The sequence below is a fragment of the Herpailurus yagouaroundi genome, unplaced genomic scaffold (genome assembly GCF_014898765.1).
Source record: "Herpailurus yagouaroundi ecotype Mexico unplaced genomic scaffold, PumYag 160, whole genome shotgun sequence".
Classification (NCBI taxonomy): Eukaryota; Metazoa; Chordata; class Mammalia; order Carnivora; family Felidae; genus Herpailurus; species Herpailurus yagouaroundi.
In genome coordinates, this window is record NW_024412401.1 from 26,944,116 (window position 1) to 26,951,680 (window position 7,565).

The window sequence follows — 7,565 nt, forward strand, 5'->3', positions numbered from 1 at the left end:
TCCCCTGCTCTCTCTTGCTCTCTCTCTCTCTCTCTCTCTGTCAAAAATAAACATTAAACATTTTTTTTAATTAAAAAAAAAGAAAAGCGCTTTTCAAGAGCAGTTTGAAGCAATGAAAAGATGCAAGCCAGTTCTTTCATTTTTGGTACAAAAACCACCATGTGAATCTTTTTCAAATAACAGTTTTATCAAGATATAATTGACATAATAAACTGCATATTTGTAAAGTGTTGATGTTTTGACATATCTATACACCCGTGAAACCATCACTGTAATCAAGATACTGAACATAACCACCCCCCCCCTAAAACTTTCCTCATGTACCTTCCTTTCTACCCTTCCTTTCTACCTCACTCACATCTTCAAACAACGCTGATTATGCTCTTTGTCCCTATAGGGACTCATTTTTATCTTCTAGAATTTTACATAAATGGCATCATACAATACATACTTCTGTTTGTTTGCTCTGACTTCTTTCACTCAGCATAATTATTTTGAGATTCATCCACATTCAAGTTCTGTTGCTGACTAGTATTCCACGAGATGGATGTCCCTCTGTGTTTACTCACTTGCTGCTGATGGACATTTGAGTGGTTTTCAGTTTTTAACTATTATAAAGCTCTATAAATATCCATGTACAAGTCTTCATGTGGACATTTGTTTTCATTTTTCTTGGGATAAATATCTAGGAGTGGAATGATCAGGGCTGATCAAACAGTAGGTGTATGTCTAACTTTTCAGGAAACTGCCTACTTGTATGTTGAAGTGGCTGTACCATTTTATGTTCCCAACAGCAGTTTTGAGCATCTATTTGCTCCACATCCTCACCAACACTCAGATGGTCATTGAAAATTTTTTGTGGCCATTTTAATGGGGGCGTGGGGTATCTCATTGTGGTTTTACTTTGCATTTGCCTAACGACTAATAATGTTGAGCATCTTTCCATATGCTTATTGGCCATCTTCTGTGGTGGAGTGTCTGTACATTACTTAGAAGTCTCTTAACTGCTTTCATTTTCTGGTTTTTTTTTTTTTTCTTGTAAAGTTTCTGCAGTTATGAGAATGCTTTGAGGTGTTTTGCTATTTTTTTATTCTAAAATTTCGTTGACAGAACTATTAGATAAACAGCACAATTCATTGGAAACAAGGAAGATGATGTTAACTAACAGCTACCTAAATAGGTACTACCTAGATACTTATGACATAGACAGAGACTCTTCACACTAATTCAGGCTGGCAGAAATGAAGGTGAATAGGGGGAAATAATGGCATAAAATTGGGAGACTGGGAGAGGTTGAGAGACTGGAGCTGGCAGGGAAATACTGACTGCCCCATCCAAAATCTCTCCTCTCACATTGCCCACATCATGGTCAAACTTCCAGTCTTTTTTCCCCCAATTGCTGTTTTTAATTATGATTATGAACTTTTTGTTATTTTACAGCAAACACGTTAAGGCGATGGGGACCCTAGCTGAGCAGCAGAAGCAGGCTATTTCTTATGTAAGTTTCCCAAGAACTTAGAATAGTGCACCACTTGCTCAGAAATCCATATACAGGCAAAAGAAAGTGTATCCATATGCCAGTATTAACATGTAGTGAGTTTTGTATTTTTTTTCTTAAAGGACTTTGGGCCTCCTGGGTGGCTGAGTCGGTTAAGAGTCCAACTCTTGGTTTTGGCCCAGGTCATGATCTCACGGTTTGTAAGTTTGAGCCCTACATCAGGTTCTGCACTGATGGTGTGGAGCCTGCTTGGGATTCTGTCTCCCTCTCTCTCTGCCTCTCCCTCTCTCTCTTAAAAATAAATAAACATTTTTTTAAGTTGCTTTCAAAAATAATAAAAAAAATAAAAAAGGACTTTGTACAAAAATGCATCAATAAGCCTACGGTTTGAACTGGTCTCTCTAACAAACTTGTTTAGTAGAATGAGGACACTGGCCTAGATTGGTTTTCTGGAGACAGTCTGTCATGGAGTGGAATAGGTGTGACCCCATGTAAAGGACTGAAGGGTTTGGGCAAAGAGGAAAGTGAAGGTAGCATTTAGGATGAGGAAGGGTAAAGAGCTAATTATGGAAGAGGGGAAGATGAGGTGGAGAATTTCCAGCCAGCTCTCCTTCCTTTTCGATATTGGGTCTGTAGAGGAGGGGGCATTTTCACTGCTCCCACACCCTCAGTCCACCCTTCTTACCAGCTTCTTTCGGAGGGAGGGGGAGTTGTTCAAGCACTCAAAGCACAGGGCTAATACCAATTATATTCTACTAGGCGGTAGAGGCTCTAAACCGATGTTCCCTCGTTTGTACACAGTCCCCTTACTGCAGTGCGCTGGGTCAGGGCCTGGCCATTCTCTCTTTTACCTAAGAGCTTCAGCATCAATTGCATCTGGTCTGTTCCAGACCTTTCCATCACTCTCGAGTGATAGAAGTATGCAAGCCTTCCTTAGATTCCAGGCCTAAACAGCATAATCTCATGTGGCTTAACAAAGATGTCTACACTGGCAGATAATAGGGTACTTATTTACCAGTTAATAAAAAGGTATTTTATTTTCCATGTGGTTATTGTTTTCATGTGCACATTCCTTAAGTTGAGTGGTAGAATTTCAGCCACTAAACTGAAACTCTCACTCTCCCATAGTTAATCTTAAACAAGGTCCCAATCCAAAGGGAGCCCCCCAAAAGAGCCAAAAGTGGTGTCCAAGACAGAAGGACTGAAGCTAGGGTCAAAGTGCCAGAAGTTCAGAGGGTAAATAGAAAGTAGTAACAGGCTTCCCTTGAGTTCCTCTCTGGGTAGAGAGAAAACCATCATTCATCAATCCACCTACTCTTCCATCCACCCATCCATCCATCCATCCATTGACTCATTAACACATTTCTGAGTTCCAGACACTGGGCTGTGACTTTATCCTATTGCAGTGAACAAGTCAGACACCTAGTGAAGGAGTTAGAAAAAAAGGGGTGTATGTGGATTTGTCCCTCAATGAGAGAGATGATATGGCATTGTCCCCCCATTCTTGGGCTATGTTGAAGCTCCTAACAAAGAGAAATTACGACTAAACAATGGACCCTACTCATGAGAAAGTTTTGGGGATTCTGGGTATAAGCAGTACTGATTTGAGGATCAGGTGACAAAACAGAGCAAAGAACTGGAGAGGTCTTTGTTTCCATTTTTTTTTCCAGAACCCAGCACTGACCTGTAAAGTAGGTCTTACTACTATGCATCAAATACTGTTCCACTGTTGTTCTTCTCCTCTTTCATATCTGTGGAAGACTTCTCTGTGCTTTTCAGCCCTCTTGCAGTTGAGTGGGGCCATAGTTCTGGCCATTTGCAGTCTGATATAGAGAAGAGCTGGTGAGTAACCAGTAAGCCCTTTCTTTATCTGGCATCTCTTTAAGCCTGCTTGGTTGACCAGGGAGGTTTCCTGCTCCTGATAGGACAGCTACAGGACTGTGAAACCATTCTCAGCCTAAATTGTTGACTTTCTATATGGAAAATAGTTGCCCTAAAGGGTTTTCCAGATCTTTATTTATTGGGTTTTATGACAGTGAGAAATAAACCTTTGTTACAGTAAGCCCCTGAGACAGTAGTATTTGTTCTTGGTGTGGCCAAGTCTCACCTAGCTTCCGGGACTGACAGTTGGGTTAGCATTACAAATAGAGAGGCTGGCACAGGCTAGCATAGCAGGGGAAAGAGAAAGGCCCTTTAGAGTTACTTTGCAGGCAGTATGGGGCACTGTGCAGGCAGGAGAGGAAACACAAGATGGATGCTGTGTGATAATTGTGGCTGGCAAATTGCTATGTGACACATACGTGCAAGGTACCTTTTTGGAGATTCTCAAGAAATATCTGAATGAGACTTTTATGGGGTGGGGAAGGGTCTGTCAACAAAGGAAACTGCATTATTTACTATTAACATGACTTCATTTGTACTCACAGGCTGGTGAGACTAGGTGTCTTTAGGTATTTATCGATTGAGTTTTGGGTTATCTTTTGTTGAGGAGAGCTTGCAATTCTAGAACTGATTGTAATTCTTCACCTTTATTCCTTTCTTAAAGAGTACACTGCCAAGCATTGCTCAAATTGCTAGAAATGTCAGGACCTCCCTAGAGTTCATGTCTAACCTCTAAAGTTCATGAGACTTACCTCTAAACTTCTAGGGATGCCACGTTTTCTTGGTGAACGTAATTTGATTTCAACTTCATAGTTGTCTCTTGACACTGAATACAGACAGGAAAATACTTTCTAATGGAGCCATATTACGATTTGCCAGTTTTAGAAATTCACTGCACAGTTCATACTATGTATCAAAATTCATGTGACCACTTTCCAAAATTATGAACTTGGAAAAAATTAAAAGCTCTTTGTGTGCCCCAAATCAATAATTCAGAACAGTTCAACAATAAGTAGAAAGCATGATCTTCAGTTGCCAAACGGTCAATCTCCCTTGTCCAATTTGAGTTTGACTACCTGTATTTCCTTGAAGCTAGCAACAATGATCTTATTGTTTACGTGGTGCTTCATGGTCAACCACTCAGATGTCCTGACATCATGTTGGAAAGAAAATGCAGTCTCATGGGCCTATAGGAATCTGACAAGCTAAGCCTCTCAAAGCTTTTGACACTCCAAGACAATTAGTCTTGTAGCAGCATCTTTTTTGAAAGGCTCCTATGACATAACTCTGTAACTACACGGTTAAATAAATCTTAATAAAATAAATCTCCATGTTGCTTCAACTTCTAAATATTATATAAAGGGGCGAAAGTAGGAAGAATATTAAAAGTCTTGGCCACTTCCTCCAGAAACAGGACAGTCACTGTTCACATTTTGCCTCTGAGTTATCCATATATGTCTTTCTGGGTAACAAAAGCCCTATTTTGTTTGAGTGATGGGCAGAGAGCACTTGAGGTCAAGAAAGATAAGCCACCACCCAAGCTGTGAGGGAGTGAACTGGGACTGGGCTTGTCCCATCTCCCTTTGCCTGGGATTGGTCTAAGAGCGAGCCTGGCCGGTATCTGGCCAATGCAACAAAGGGAGAGGTCTCAGGGAGACTTCCTGAAATTTTTCTTCCTGGAAAAGAAACATAACTTCGAAGAAGGAAGCTTTTTTACCCCAGTCCTTTCCACCTTTAAATGTAGCCTTGTGAGGACTTAATATCTGAAGCTGCAGTAGCCATGAGGTGGCAAAAGATGGAGGACCAGAAGGACAGACAAGAATCTGGGTCCTCAATGAGACTATTGCACTGCTAAGCCTGCCTTCTCCAGGCTTCTTTTTAGGTGAGAAAATTAAACATCATTGCGTGAGGCCCTGGAGACTGGATTCTGTTATTTGCAGCTAAATGCATCCTTATGCCACAACTGTCTATGCACTGAAACCAACCTGCAAGATTTACAACACGCCTTCATGATGTATGAGATGTAATTCTGAATTTTAATGTGTGTCTGCCTTAGTGTGAGGATTCATGTGTAAGTGTGACAGTAGCAGTTAATTTAGCTGAAACGATTTTCTTCCTCTGGCGTTAACTGGTAAAATGAAAGATAATGAGATTTTAATCTCTTCAAAGCCTTTTCTGTTTCAAATATGGGAGTGTGTTTCTACAGCGTGGGGCACTTCAGCTAATACTTCATCGAGATTAAAAAAAGAAATCATCACAAAGAAAAATGTTTTTTCTTTTCTTCTTTCTTTTCTTTTTATTGTGCCTATATGACAAGATGGATGTTAGCTGAACCTAATGTGGTTATCATTTCACAATATATGTAAATCAAACCAGCATGCTGTATGCCTTAAACTTATACAGTGATTATATCAATTATTCTCAGTAAAGCTGGAAAAAAATTTTAAAGTAAGAAAACAGCTTGAGTCATTTGAATGAATATTGCTAATGTGATTTAGGCATTTATTAAGATGGAGATAAAATGCTATACTTAGATTTACATATGATTACTTTGATGTAGTTCCTTGCAGAATAACACAGGAACTATGATTTTGAATGTGACAGACACACACAATTCCTTTTTTTTTTTTTTTAAATAACTTTAAAACTTAGATGCTTTTTCACCTCTTCTAGTTCAAATGAGGAGGAAGCACTCCAAATGTACATTCCGGGAATCCTACCTCCTTTGTCATAAACTTCGTTGCAGGGAGAGCTAAATGGAAGCCAAACTTCATTTGATGAACCCCAGATGGCTACGGATTCTGGATGTATTAGTGTTGGCAAGGGTATGGTTGAGAAGGACAAAAGGAATTGCCCAAACATGGTGTTAGAAAAAAATCTACACAGATTCGTTGACTTGTGTTTCAAAAGTTTGGGCTCCTGACTGTACAAGCAACCATGGTCTCAAGTCCTCGGGTCACAGCAGTGCCAGAGCTTACATCTTTTTCTGGATAAAAACAAACTGGGGTGGTGTACATTCTTTGTCTAAAATGTTGCCAGTGTATGAGTTTTGCAGAGGACTCAACTTTTACAAAGAACTCACATTTAAACAAAGCTGCACTGGTACAATAAAAAAAACCCAAAAGTCATGTACCAGAAAAATGATTCCTAAGTAGTCTCTTGTTCCAGACATCTAGTCTCTGGGAAGGTTTACCTCTCTATTCTTGGTTTGTGTTAAATCGTGTAATGTTTTGCCAAAAGCCACTCCTATCATCCATAGCCGCTCACCCACAGAACTTGGGTTCATTGGTACAGTGAGGTGATGGTTGTGTCACTCTCTTTCCAGCCTGTTGGCCTAAAAGTCCTGGAAGAGGCTGTGGACCCACAATGGGTGGTGTTCATGTCTAGATGGTTCCCTTGGGGCGCCTGGGTGGCGCAGTCGGTTAAGCGTCCGACTTCAGCCAGGTCACGATCTCGCGGTCCGTGAGTTCGAGCCCCGCGTCAGGCTCTGGGCTGATGGCTCGGAGCCTGGAGCCTGTTTCCGATGCTGTGTCTCCCTCTCTCTCTGCCCCTCCCCCGTTCATGCTCTGTTTCTCTCTGTCCCAAAAATAAATAAAAAACGTTGAAAAAAAAAATTTAGATGGTTCCCAGTGGCAACACCAGGAAGATTCAGCAGTTGCAGCCTGAAGGAAAAATCCCAACCTTTGCCTAAGAGTAACACACAGGACCCCACACCACACTAGAAATAAAACCGTAACAACCAAAAAAAAGCAGCTACGTGTTAAAAAGTTCCTGTTCACACTTGCCATTCCCTCTGCTAGAATGCATGCAAAAAAGCTTCTTTTCACAGCGGTCAGAATTGTACATCCTAACCAACCCTCACTACCTGGACCATTCTTTGTTTCTCTCCTAAATTGTCTTCCCTAGTTCCTTTTCTTTTCGGCCAGTATTCCTCTTTTCCATGGGCAGTTCCACTGTGGATTCCTCTACTCTTTCTCCCTTTCTTTTTCTTTTCTTCCCTTTCTTCCTGCCTGCCTTTCTTCTCCTCTCTCTCTCTCATTCATTCATCTCCTACTATATGTCAGGTATTGTTCTAGGATCTGGGCCTACAGCAGTAAATGAAAAAGAAGACTCCTGATATTGTGAAGTTTATACCCTATGGGGGGAGGTGGGGGGGGATATCCTAAAATAAAAGGGGAATTTTGGG

The 7,565-nt window shown here is 40.8% G+C and overlaps 1 long non-coding RNA gene across 1 annotated transcript; it reads left to right on the forward strand.

The window, feature by feature from the left end:
• The first annotated feature begins 6,676 nt into the window (after window positions 1-6,676).
• LOC121034764 (uncharacterized) lies at window positions 6,677-7,115 on the forward strand. The gene is made up of 2 exons (XR_005792597.1): window positions 6,677-6,769; window positions 6,999-7,115. It is a non-coding gene; the product is annotated as an uncharacterized LOC121034764 (long non-coding RNA).
• The last annotated feature ends 450 nt before the right edge of the window (window positions 7,116-7,565 follow it).